General features: G+C 40.1%; 1 protein-coding gene across 1 annotated transcript in view; it reads right to left on the bottom strand.

Annotated features, from left to right (window-relative positions):
• Nucleotides 1-9165: 9165 nt before the first annotated feature.
• The window catches only part of LOC138967637 (A disintegrin and metalloproteinase with thrombospondin motifs adt-2-like), a 25173-nt gene continuing 24841 nt past the window's right edge, over nt 9166-9497 (bottom strand). The window contains exon 13 of the mRNA XM_070340241.1: nt 9166-9497. This exon is cut by the window's right edge and continues 75 nt beyond it. The gene's annotated coding sequence lies outside the window, so the exon portion shown is untranslated.

The raw sequence follows: 9497 nt of genomic DNA, 5'->3' as shown, positions 1-9497 counted from the left end.
GAACACACACCATTGGACGGTGCAGACTCCAGCATTTATGCAAACTCAGTTTCTACACCAACGGAAATTACAAACTGCCTGCCCATCTAACAGTGTCCGCAGGTTGTTGTCCGTTGCTTCATCAAGATCGTCACCCAACTGTTACTTCTCTCGTACAGAAATCAATGCAACACTTTCCAGTGATAATAAGAATTAATTGTATTTTGCAACAGTTTCCTGTTGATTCAGGTCATCTCCACCAAACGGTTTAATACACCACCCCCCCCCCCCCCTCCCAGACCTGGGAACACACACCATTGAACGGTGCAGACTCCAGTATTTTATACAAACTCAGTTTCTACACCAACGGAAATTACAAACATTGTCCGCAGGTTGTTGTCCGTTGCTTCATCAAGATCGTCTCCCAACCGTTCCTTCTCTCGTACAGAAATCAATGCAACACTTTCCAATGATAATAAGAATTAATTAACTTTAGAAACGGCAAATATACAACACACACAGCCAACGGCACTGGAACAGCCGTTGTTTCCTCTGAGTAGTTATCAGCTGACTGCTGGAACGCGAAAAGGAACTCGTTATGCACTGGTATTACAACTGCTGTAATAGAAATTAATATGAACTTGTATTACTAATTAATCCTTGGTTTAAACATAAGTTTATTTTAACAAAGGTTACAATCATGACATGTATACAAAGTTCACAGAAACAGCAACAAGCTAGAAGCTTATAGTGGTGTTCCTGCACGACAGTACAACATAAGGCGGTAACGGCTGAAAAATGTGTCTCAATAAACCAAATCTATTAATAACGTAATGAACGTTGCATAATGATGATAAAGAAAGACAGTAAAGGAAGGAAGGAGGGAAAGAAGATGAATAAAAGAAGAGGGGTGGGCGTTATTTCAATTAACCAACAACGAGTACTATGGTATAGTCTAAGTGATTGTGCTTTAGTTTCCTGGAAGAATAGTCTTTTCTTAGTCTGTTTTTCAGATGTGTATGTAGGCTTATACAAGAGAAAACAAAGGATAAATAAGAATATAAAAAATTATTACCAATGCAGTGCCCCATATGGCTTTTTGACCAATCAGGACGGATTCTAGGTGACCCTCTAAATGTTATAACGTTCAGGCAGGGACCCTTTTTGTTTATCACGCTAAAAATTAACAAAACCAAGTACAAATGTAATATCAGCGTGATTTATTCTAAAGAATGACACTTCAAATGCTGTCAGATAATACTCTCTTTATCTAAAAAATACCGAAAAGCAAGTTTTGTCGGTGGGTGCGTTACGGAACAGCAAGGCACCGCCCATCGTCTGAGTGTCCGTCGCGATATAACCTTGAATGGTTGAAAACGACGTTAAACACCAAATAAAGAAAGAAAGATCGTCTGAGTGTGCAATGCCGACCGCTCACTTGAAATCTAAATGATCAAAGTTCGCAAAAATCAAGTGAAATTGCGTCACTCGCTTTACATCAAATGTATCTTTACGTCATTTCCCATCCGTCTGGAGTCGGTTCTAAATCTGTCGCTCTCTGTTCAACGAGCAAAAGCGAAGAAACCGAAACGCATGTTCAACATGGTTTATCTTGTGAGATTGTTGTGTGTCAATAATAATAATAATAAGAAGAAGAACATTTATATAGCGCTAAATCAAAAACTTTCGTTAAAAAGGCTTGCTCTAAGCGCTTGACATCTAAACTAAAACGTCATTCACACTCTTTACAATGATGTACAAGAACTTCATGTCACACTCTTTCATTCAGTATAGCACCATTCACACAGTTGTTATTCTGTACAAGACAATAAGTTAGTCTAACATTTAGAATATTCATAAGATGAAAACAAGAGAAAACCAGACTGATTAAAACAACTGCTTAGTGCTAACAAAGCATGAATCTTAATGATAACGTAATACATGTTTAACTGTTAAGACCATAAAAAAAAACCTATATGCTAAAATAACTTCGAACTTTTAAGAACTTCTTATAAGATACACAGCACATCTAGCTAAACACCAGAATGATAAAACAAAAGGCAACTCGTTAAAACTATTAAATGCATCAATGTCTAAAACACGAAAGACTCAAATATAAGATACACAATTTTCTAGAATTGTTTATTAAAACTGAAACCGACCTGCTCAAAGTAAACCATACCCACCCCCTCCCTACCCACCCCCAACCCTGTATTTGACCTGTAAATATTCATCAGGTCAGGTGTGTTACTCTGATTGGCTGACTCAGGTCACGAGAATTATTTGACTGACAGGCATAATCAGGTAGAAGCCCTCAAGTTCCCATAACGGCTGTTCTGTCTAATTCGCGGGGTCGCTTCGAAATTTCTTTTGGTCGAATTAAACGGTAATAAAACCGTTATTTCTAATATGCTGACTGTTAGCAAATGATAACAGACATGTCTCACAAACGATATCAGCATTCGCCTAAAAGGCTCATGCTTGATATCTTTTTTCTCGACATGTCTTGTTATCATTTGCTAACAGTCAGCATATTAGAAATAACTCATAAGAATGGTATGTTCCTGTAACGTTTAGTTATTGACAGAACGAACCGTAACATTTACAAAACGTTAAAGGAAAAATAAAACCTTTTGACGAAGACACACACGAGATAAGGTATTAAAGCATTATTAAATGGAGAAAGTCAATGCAGATCGGACAATGAAGAAATAGGGCTGGGTGGGCAGCAAGGGAAGGAAGGCAGGTTAGGTAATTAGGGATCCTTATGGGGGGGGGGGGGGGGGAGGTGGTGGTGTATTAAACCGTTTGGCGGAGATGCCTTGAATGAACAGGAAACTGTTGCAGAACTCAATTAAATGAGATTCCACTAACATTCTCCCACGATGAATGAGTTTAACAAATTGTCCTAACGTTTGTGGAAACAGTCACCCTAGGGTTGGTTCAGTTGGTGTTGTATTTTTATTTTGTAATGTTTTGTTCGGTTTTGTTTAGTTTCTTTTGTTCGTTTCTTTCTTTTGCCTGGTCCAAGCTTTTGCCTGGTCCAAGCTTTTGGTATCTATCTGTCTGTCTGTTACTTCTGTTTTTTCTTAGGTGTTTTTAAAAAAAATTGTTTATTGTTTGCTTGTTTGTTTGTGAGCTCGTTTTTTTGTTAGTACAGTACCTTCGCCTGTTCCTTCATTTGTTCGTCCGTGTGTATGTTTGTTCACTCGCTCGATTGTTTGTTTGTTTGTTTTTGCGTTTGTTTGATAGCTCATTCATTCGTTTGTTCCTTTGTTCGTTAGTTCGTCTGTCTGTCTGTCCGTCCGTCCGAACTTATATGTTTGTATGTTTGTTTGTTTGTTTGTTTGTTTTTTTGTTTGTTCTTCCTTTCTTTTCTTTGCTGTGGGTAACAATGTAACAATGTATGATGATTAGTAGTGATTCAATTGATAAACCGTACTTTGTACTCATCTTTCAAGTCAAAAGTAAAATTATACTTCTGCACCTGTTTGTGTGTAAGTGTGTGTGTGTGTCTGTGTGCATGTCCGTGCGTGCGTACGTGAGTGCTTGCGTGCGAGTGTGTGTGTGTGTGTGTGTATGTGTGGGTGTGTGCGTGTGTGTGTGTGCGTGCGTCCGTGCGTGCGTGCGTGTGTGTGTGCGTGCGTTCGTGTGTGAGAGTGTGTTTGAGCGAGAAAGAGAGATACAGAGGGAACGAGAGATAGGGTGTGTGTGTTTCTATATGAGTGCATGGAGGGGGTTGTCCATTGGTTGCTCGGCGGCTGGCTGGTTGGTGTAGAGAAAAGCTAACCATGTAGTGCGTTTGGCCTGCGACATATCTAGGTCATAAAATCAGAACAGATATGTTTCTATTTAGTTTCAATTTATTCTCCATTCATATTTTCAAATGTACAGCACAACAAACACACCATCATCAACATCATCATCATCAAGAAGGAGAAGAACAACAACAACACAGTCACAGATAAATCAAAGAAAAAACATTCAATTTTCACATTAGTTTCTTGAAAACCTTTTTTTTTTTAATCACATCTACTACCGCAGTTACAATGACATGCGCGTTATCTCTCCAACACGCTGCTCAGATCTGAGACCACAACAAATAGCAATCATTACAGCCATTGTTGTCTTTACAAATTGTTTTAAAAATCTGGTTAAAAAAATGTCAACATTAAAATAGCCGTCCTCTGAAGTGAAATGACTGTTCGGTCTGGAATCAGTGACAAGGCAAGATAAGGGGGACAATGATCAGCAGCGATTGAAAATGCAGAGTTCTTTCCCTTACTCTCTGAGTGTTTGTGTTGCTGTCGAGTTATGCTGAGGTGTTTGCGAAGGGTTAAATACCGATGATGGTAGGTCCGATGTAGCTTTCTTTCTCTCAAAAAGGACATCCATCTCTCTCTTTACAAGTGAGGCAGTCAAAAGAGGCTTTTGCCATAAGAGTAAGCTTAAACATGCTCATGTTAAAGGCACAGTACGCCTCCCGTAAACCATCACAGATACCGTCAGGCTTTTTACATACAGTACAAACACCCTTTCATTTACACACTCACCGCTTTTGAACATTCCAGGTGCCCTACGTAAAGAGCGAGCAATTTTCAAATAATTAATTTTGCGGATTGTCTGATAACAAAATCAGTTAGCTAGACCTAACTTTTAAGATCTAAATAATAAATTGACAGCTTGTTACACAAACATTCTTAACTCATAAAAGAATTCTTTTTTCATCAAGACAAGATCAGTACAATTCGAAGTTATTAAAGTTTGAAAAAAGAAAAGCCCGGAAGCAGGGTCACGCAAGGGCGTGGTTCTCGTAGCAGACGACGGTAATGCCTATCGCCAGTTCCTCTGAACAATCAATCAATCAATATGAGGCTTATATCGCGCATATTCCGTGGGTACAGTTCTAGGCGCTCTGCAATGATGCCGTGTGAGATGGAATTTTATACAGCCAGTAGATTGCAGCCATTTCGGCGCATATGTATTTACCTTTTACGGCCTATTATTCCAAGTCACACGGGTATAGGTAGACAATTATTAACTGTGCCTAAGCAATTTTGCCAGGAAAGACCCTTTTGTCAAACGTGGGATCTTTAACGTGCACACCCAATGTAGTGTACACGGGGGGGTGTTCGGACACCGAAGAGAGTCTGCACACAAAGTTGACTGTGAAATAAATTTCCGCCGAACGTGGGGACGAACTCACGCTGACAGCGGCCAACTGAATACAAATCCAGCGCACTACCAACTGAGCTACATCCCCGCCCCGAACAGTCAAAAGCCATCGCTATACGTCGTGTGAATCACAGCAGTTTGGTGCCTTTAGATTCAGAGGTACATGATAACGTGCTATTGCAGATAAGCTTACAGCGAGTAGCATTGGAAATCACAAACTGACGACTACATTGTAAAAACAAGTCGCGTCAGGCGAAAATACAATATTTAGTCAAGTAGCTGTCGAACTCACAGAATGAAACTGAACGCAATGCAACGCAGCAAGACCGTATACTCGTAGCATCGTCAGTCCACCGCGCTCGGCAAAGGCAGTGAAATTGACAAGAAGAGCGGGGTAGTACTTGCGCTGAGAAGGATAGCACGCTTTTCTGTACCTCTCTTCGTTTTAACTTTCTGAGCGTGTTTTTAATCCAAACATATCATATCTATATGTTTTTGGAATCAGAAACCGACACGGAATAAGATGAAGGTGTTTTTAAATTGATTTGGAAAATTTAATTTTGATAATAATTGTTATATTTTTAATTTTCAGAGCTTGTTTTTAATCCAAATATAACATATTTATATGTTTTTGGAATCAGAAAATGATAAAGAATAAGATGAACGTAAATTTGGATCGTTTTATAAAAAACATATTTTTTTTACAATTTTTAGATTTTTAATGACCAAACTCACTCATTAGTTTGTAAGCCACCAAGCTGAAATACAAAACCAAACCCCGGCCTTCGTCGAAGATTACTTGACCAAAATTTCAACCAATTTGGTTGAAAAATGAGAGCGTGACAGTGCCGCCTCATATTTCACGAAAAGCCGGATATGACGTCATCAAAGACATTTATTGAAAAAATGAAAAAAATGTATGGGGATTTCATACCCAGGAACTCTCATGTCAAATTTCACAAAGATCGGTCCAGTAGTTTAGTCTGAATCGCTCTACACACACACAGAGACACACACACATACGCACGCACGCACATACACCACGACCCTCGTCTCGATTCCCCCCTCTACGTTAAAACATTTAGTCAAAACTTGACAAAATTAATGTAAAAAGGAAACTGGATCACACGGGTTCACGATGGCTCAGGGGTAAGATAAACCACGCAAAAATAAATTCTTTGAAAATTGCTCGCTCTTTACGGAGGGCACCTAAGATGTTCTCAAGCAGTGAGTGTTTAAATGAAAGGGTGTTTGTATTGTGTGTAAAAGCCTGACAGTATATGTGATGGTTTACGGGAGACTTACTGTGCCTTTAAGAAGGACGTTGTACGATCATACTGCTAGACAGACATACTGAACTAAAACTGTGTGTGTGTGTGTGTGTGTGTGTGTGTGTGTGTGTGTGTGTGTGTGTGTGTGTGTGTGTGAGTGTGTGTGTGTGAATGTGTGTGTGTATGTGTGTCTGTGTGTGTGTGTCTGTATGTGTGTGTGTGTGTCTGTCTGTGTGTGTGTGTCTGTGTGTGTGTCTGTGTGTGTGTGTGTGTATGTCTCTGTGTGTGTGTCTGTGTCTGTGTGTGTGTCTGTGTGTGTCTGTGTCTGTGTGTGTGTCTGTGCGGTGTGTGTGTGTGTGTGTGTGTGTGTATGTCTGTGTGTGTGTTTGTGTGCGTGTGTGTGTCTGTGCGTCTGTGTCTGTGTCTGTGTGTGTATGTGTGTGTGTGTCTGTGTGTTTGTGTGTGTGTGTGTGTGTCTGTGTGTTTGTGTGTATGTGTGTATGTGTTTGTTGGTGTGTCTGTGTGTATGTGTGTGTTGGTGTGTCTGTGTCTGTGTGTGTATGTGTGTTGGTGTGTCTCTGTCTGTGTGTGTATGTGTCTGTGTCTGTGTGTGTATGTGTCTGTGTTTGTATGTGTGTATGTGTGTGTTGGTGTGTATGTGTGTGTTGGTGTGTCTGTGTCTGTGTCTGTGTCTGTATGTGTCTGTGTCTGTGTGTGTGTGTGTATGTGTGTGTGTGTGTGTTTGGTGTGTGTGTGTGTGTGTGTGTGTGTGTGTGTGTATGTGTTTGGTATGTGTGTGTGTGTGTGTGTGTGTGTGTGTGTGTTGCCTAAATCACCATAAGGCAACCATCCACACGTGGATGGCAACCTAAACTCTGGATGGCAACCTAATTGTGTGGATGGTCGCTTCATTTAACACCGTTAAATTGACTTTTTTGACGGAAAGAATGTCATAACAATGTTCAAAATGACATTCTTTCCGTCCTCTATAGGCGACGAAATAGGTCAAATTTTGTGCATTTTTTAGTGCAAAATTCTTCGATGCCGGAGCGAGTACTGCACCCAGTGCTGTTGTAGTGCAAGTGCACTAGAAAGGCACTACACCCAGTGCCGCCTCTTAGGTAACCATCCACACTTTAGGTATGTGTGTTTAAGTTGAGATTGTCCGGTGTTCATTGTGTGTGTGTTGTGTATCAATCTGCATGGTATTGTCCACAAGTAGCTAATGAGTTGCTGTAAATGTATTATTACGTTATTTTGTTAGAATGTATATGTATTTGATGTTTAAATAGTATGTTTTTATTCATAGTTAATATGTAAAGCGCGGAGAGCATAGGTTACTGTATAAGCTGTCATTATTATTAAAGATAAAGCACAATAAAAGGGCAAACACAACAGGGAGGAAACAAACAAACAAACAAATATTTCAAACCAAAATAGGCAAAATGATTTATAACGGTGCCTGAAGCTTACGCGACGAAATTTCCTAGCGGTTGTTCTGATAAGTCTTTTAAGTAACGTGTAAGATTGTCCTAATTTTTCTTCTTCGAGAACGTTTACACGACCAGTCAAACATTCTGTCTTGAAAACGGCAGCTGTCCAAAGCACTAATATCAGTGTGACCTCGGTGGCAAGTTTTAAAGATGAAGTGCCGCGCAGAGCACTGTTGAAGCAACTATTAGTGTTTTATCGCAGAGTCAAACAGTCAAAACATTTGCTTAACTACCCCACAGCTGACTACACATCCAAAGGAAACTTGATGCGGTTTGTCCGTTCGCATCTCCCGCCAAAATGTCACTATCATTGCGCGTGATAACGTTATTGGACTTCTGGCTCTGGGCGCGTGAGTGCGTGTATGTTTTCTTGTTTGTTTTTGTGTGCGTGCCCTTATGCGTCCTTACAAGTACAAGATGGGTGTGTTAGTGCGTCTGTGTTTGTTTTGTTTGCGTCACCTTATGCGTCCTTACAAGTACAAGATGCGTGTGTTAGTGCGTCTGTGTTTGTTTTGTTTGCGTCACCTTATGCGTCCTTACAAGTACAAGATGCGTGTGTTAGTGCGTCTGTGTTTGTTTTGTTTGCGTGCCCTTATGCGTCCTTACAAGTACAAGATGCGTGTGTTAGTGCGTCTGTGTTTGTTTTGTTTGCGTCACCTTATGCGTCCTTACAAGTACAAGATGGGTGTGTTAGTGCGTCTGTGTTTGTTTTGTTTGCATCACCTTATGCGTCCTTACAAGTACAAGATGGGTGTGTTAGTGCGTCTGTGTTTGTTTTGTTTGCGTGCCCGTATGCGTCCTTACAAGTACAAGATGCGTGTGTTAGTGCGTCTGTGTTTGTTTTGTTTGCGTCACCTTATGCGTCCTTACAAGTACAAGATGGGTGTGTTAGTGCGTCTGTGTTTGTTTTGTTTGCATCACCTTATGCGTCCTTACAAGTACAAGATGGGTGTGTTAGTGCGTCTGTGTTTGTTTTGTTTGCGTGCCCGTATGCGTCCTTACAAGTACAAGATGCGTGTGTTAGTGCGTGTGTGTTTGTTTTGTTTGTGTCATTGTGATTGCGCGCTTCACTGTGTGTAAATCCGAGTCGTCGCAAGCGTGTGTGTCTGTCTGTGTGTACGTGTGTTTGTTTGCTTGTTTTGGTCCACATATTAATGTCACTAATGAAAATACACAGTACTCGAGAGTAAAGTGATACACGTTTTACAACAATGAAAAATGGGGAAAGAACTACACATCACTCAAAAGACGTTTGCTTGTTGTACATTTATTGTCTGAGAGTCAATGAATCTTCAAAACGTACACAGCTCTAAGATTAGATATGGTTAGACATTACTTACTTCTTTGCATGAATTTTCTATGGCGAACAGTGTACAATAGTTCATGATGCGAATATGTTGTGCGCAATTCATGTATTATTCATGGAACAAAATCAGCAGAATGGAATTGTATAAGTCACTTTATTACATACATACAAGTACACAGCATATCTATCTCTCTATCTATTTATCTCTCTCGTTCGCTCTCCAAAAACTTCGACATCCAAAACAAATCACATGCAAACTCTCAAGCAGCACGT

Source organism: Littorina saxatilis, linkage group LG5 (assembly GCF_037325665.1).
Source record: "Littorina saxatilis isolate snail1 linkage group LG5, US_GU_Lsax_2.0, whole genome shotgun sequence".
Classification (NCBI taxonomy): domain Eukaryota; kingdom Metazoa; phylum Mollusca; class Gastropoda; order Littorinimorpha; family Littorinidae; genus Littorina; species Littorina saxatilis.
The sequence above is the reverse complement of the archived record's forward strand: the minus strand, read 5'-3'. Positions and strand labels throughout refer to the sequence as shown.